The sequence below is a fragment of the Vigna umbellata genome, chromosome 7 (assembly GCF_029865625.1).
Source record: "Vigna umbellata cultivar VRB3 chromosome 7, Vumbellata_1.0, whole genome shotgun sequence".
Classification (NCBI taxonomy): Eukaryota; Viridiplantae; Streptophyta; class Magnoliopsida; order Fabales; family Fabaceae; genus Vigna; species Vigna umbellata.
In genome coordinates, this window is record NC_142171.1 from 36,047,595 (window position 1) to 36,052,068 (window position 4,474).

Here is a 4,474-nt window from a genome sequence, read left to right on the forward strand (position 1 = left end):
TTTTTACTACTGGCCGTGTGCATGGAGTGTGCTGGCAAAATTAAATTACTGTGCACCCCTCTTCTCGCTGCTGGGCCAATTGCCTTGCTGGACCAGCTGCTGGATGCTTCTTTGCTGTTCGTCACCCCCTGCTGCCAGCGTGTGGGCTGTGACACTTCCAAAAAAAAAACGTGGCAGCACCTCCAATTGGTTTTCTCGGCTGGACCATGTGCTTTTCCATTCACTAATTAATAATCACTTTTCCTTAAAGAAAGAAAGAGAAGCAATACGTGAATGTAAACAGCAAAAAGCACATTTCAATAATAAAAGCTTGAATAGTAAAAGCATTGAACCAAATTGTTCACGTGACAACTACTGTGCTTTTGTGTTATAAAAATGCAAATGGAATTAGTGAGCTTTCTAAGGTCAAGACTCCACGTGAAATCAACAACATCTTCTCTCAGTGTACCCTTAAATATGAAATTCACACCTCTTCACTCGTTTTACCTTCAAGTGTCCCAAATTGTATTTCCAAAATTTTTTCCTCCAATCAATAATAAAAATAATAAGCTCAGACAATTCAAATTAGTTAAAATACGAATTTCCGATCAAATTAAGCACAATTAACAAAAACGGAAAAATACCGGACATTTAAGCACAATTTCCTGATTAATTCTAGCACAATAAACTAAGTGAAGTGAACAAAATATTGACTCATCAAAATAGACCACACTTAGTCTTTTGCACTCCTGGGCAAAATCAAGACGCAGATCAGGGAATAGTTCAAAGGACATCCAGGGTATGACACAAACTTAGCACACAGAAAACAAAGACTCGCAAGGAAACAAACAGAATTTACACAGTCCTCAAGAAATCTGGACAGAGAAAAGAAGTAGACAATTCCAACACAGAATGAATCAGAGAAAGCAGATACTCATGAAATCATCCAAGTAATTCAAGACATGGCAAAATGATCAATCAGCTCAAGAGGTGAATCAAAAGTAACAAAACCTCACCGATGCACTATCAGTGTTTCTCTCAAGTGTTTATGGTAAATCAATGTCACTCAATTCACTCAAGAAAACAAACACAAATAGACTTGGCAAGTCTCTAATATCAATACTCAAACACATGCGTGTTCAATTCAAAAGGTCTTTTATGGGTGAAATGGGGCCAAGGACAAGGGAGGATAAATATGGATGAGAAGCTACAAACCAAAAAGAATATAGGAGCAATGGGGAACAAGTGAAAACACAATCAAATACACCCAAAACCTCTAATTAAATCCTCTTCTTGACTCCATTATTCAAAATTTTTTTTTTCATTTTTTCACTTTTTTTTTTCTCTATATTTTTTCTCATCCTGTCTCTTTTCTTTTCTCTCTTTAGCACACAACTGTAAGAGACAAGATATAAATCATATTTCTGAACACAAAACAAGAAGAGGAACCAACCAGCCAATTCATTAGAAACCCCCAAGAGACCACACTTGTTCCCAAAACACTTCCAAAGCTCCAAAATTCCCTAAGGTTAAGGTAATCATGGTTTTTTTTTTTTTACTTAGAGCTAGTGTATGAGCTTCAAAACAAAGAAATGAGGAAATTATAGGCTCAAAAGGGGTTATCAAAGGGTTAGAACAAGGTAAGCTTATTTGGCTAGAGAGGCTCAAGAACAAAAATGCCTTTATCACTTCCAAACATGCACATCAATCAAGAATTATCAACAAGAGTCAAGCCAAGGCATATGCGCAAGCAATCAAGAGTCATATCACACAAGAAAGAACATAAAGTGACTCAAATCTCACACAGGGTAATTGTCACAATCAATTCAACCTCTCAAACATCATAATCATCTTCCCAAGCAAAGTAAAGCAAGGATTTCAAACCAATAAGTATCAATCAAGTGAAGGAAAAATCTACAACCTAAACAAAGTCCAGAGATCAAGAGAAATATGTAAAACTGTACACAAGACGTGACAAAAACAACCTAAAAAAAAGAAAAAATTTAACCAAGAAAACAAAAACTAACGAAGAAAAATAAAAATCTCCCCCAATAGACCACACTTAAACTACACAGTGTCCTCAATGTGTCATAAGCATAAGATCAGAAATCATAACAGTCAACAGATCATGGACAAGTGCAATAAAAGTAGGGAAACGGGGAGAAGAGAGAAAGAAAACTCCCCTGATCATGGTGGCAGTTGCCAATTTTGGACTTGTAGGGAGATATTTTCCACCATTGGATCTAGCAAGGAAGTTGTGAGGAAGAATTGCTTCATCCTCCAGATTTGATCAAGCAGGGAGATGTCCTCCACAGCTGGATCTAAGAAGCAAAGATTGTTGATGAGTGGGTTCAGCCGGTGCCTATTGATCTTCAAACTGTTGTGTATGTAAGCACCCTTGTCTTCCACTAGGGGTGCATGTTGGTCAAATTCATATGTACCTCCTACAACATGGTTAGTACATTGTGGCTCCAAAGAATTGACACGCAGGGGTATAACACCCAATCCCAGTGTAACAGGCTGAACAACAGATATACTCTCAGAACATGAATCAATTTCAAATTCAAAAGCAATATCAACAACAGACTCAGATTCATGTTCAGTGCATGGAGAATAAACATTTGGATGTGATAGCAAAAAGTGGTTCTCATCATGCAGAGAAGGACAATTAAGAACAGACTCATCAACAATATAATCATCAACATACCTATCAACATCATAATCATGCATAGCACAATCATCAACAAAATAATCAATTTGAGGTATGTTTACCTCCACTTCCCTAAAAATTGGGATAGTGGTGGAGGATGAAAATGGTCTACCTGGCTCAAAATTACTGCTTATACCTGCCTGGTCCTCAAAATCTTCATAAGTCTCCTCAGGTGCAAGAGTAAGGCCATAGGGCGATGGGAAAGTAGGTGGCGCAACAGTAAGCTCATGACTCTTCTCCCCATCTTCTATGTTGATGCCACTATCATCATCATCTGGAATCTGAACAGTCTGAAATGGTAACTCTGAATCTTGAGACTGTTCCTGATTTAATTGAGTAGCCATCTGCCCTATCTGGTCATTCAAGCTCTGAATGGACGCTCTGGTCTCTTGCTGAAACTGCAGGTTCTGCATGGTCAACTGCTCCAACAACTCCTACAATGTAGGCTCAGAAGTAGAAGGCTGAGGAGCTATTTCGGCAGAAGCATCATATTGCTGACTCTGATATTGCTGGACTGGTGGAGGCATGAAAGTACTCTGGAATGGTGGTTCTTGATATTGATGTTGTGGAGCATTGTACCATCCCAAGGTAGGGTCATTCCATCCAAGACCGTTGTTGTATCCATCTTGCACATGGGAGAATTTGCTCATAAATTTATGCTCAAGATCTTCCCATCTGGTAATGGATCCTGGAGGAAGAGAGTCTTTCCAATCTTTTGCTGCTCTTTCTAATGAGTGCGGGAATGCCCTTAAGAAAACTAGATCATCCGGAACATTTGGAAGTTTCATTAAAGAGCAAATTCGATAAAACCTATCCAAATGTTCATGTGGGCATTCATCTACAAGACCATAAAACTTGGGCAACAAATTCATCAGTCCAGTGGTGAGAACTAAATGATCACCATCCTCATTAGGTGAAACCGGCTCCCAAAGAGAGCTCTCAGAAGTTGGAGGATGGGTCATATTGTTCTCAGCATAAAAGTCAGCAGAATTACAATCAGAGTAACATGCAGAAGGAGAATCGTAATTAGAGGCACAAGCAAAAGAAGCAGTATTCACATAATCAAAATAGGTAGACATGGAAAAAGAAAAATACTAAAAATTACGAAACAAATAAAACACAACACATTTATACATGCAACACGCACACACAAAACATAACATCACATCACATCACATCACATCACATCACAACACAAGACAAAACACAACACACACAAACACACAAAAACCTAAGACTGAACTGTTGGTCCCCGGCAGCGGCGCCATTTTGTTAAGAGGGTCGCACCTCACACAAAAGTTGATTGCAAAATTTAATGCAGTATATTCTAGGAAGAGACTCCTAGGTCGTCTCTCAAGGACCAAATGTGGGTTCAGTCTCAGATCAAACACGAAGTGGGGGGTTGTGAAAGTTTTGTTTTTGATGCGGAAAAAATTAAAATTGGAAATTAAATACAACCAAACATAATTAAATATGTGGAAAGAAATGAGGAAAACCTGAAGACCGAACGATCTCTAAAGAGAGACCGAACGGTTTTAACATTGAGACCGAACGGTCTCTAAATCAAAAATGGAAATTGAAATGCAGGAAAGAAAGGCTCGAAACTGAACGATAAAAGTAAAACTGAACAGTACAACTTGTTAGAATCGCTGCAACGGAATTATTAGCGTGGAACAAACCAAGAGGGGGGGTGAATTGGTTATATACTTTTATTGTGCCTTTTATTATTTTTCTCTTAATTTTTCTTACTGGGCGAATGATTAAATATAAATGACAGAGTAAGGG

The 4,474-nt window shown here is 38.3% G+C and overlaps 1 pseudogene; it reads right to left on the bottom strand.

Moving 5' to 3' along the window:
- Positions 1-2,166: 2,166 nt before the first annotated feature.
- On the bottom strand, positions 2,167-3,339 carry LOC148195857 (uncharacterized; annotated as a pseudogene).
- Between the last annotated feature and the right edge of the window lie 1,135 nt (positions 3,340-4,474).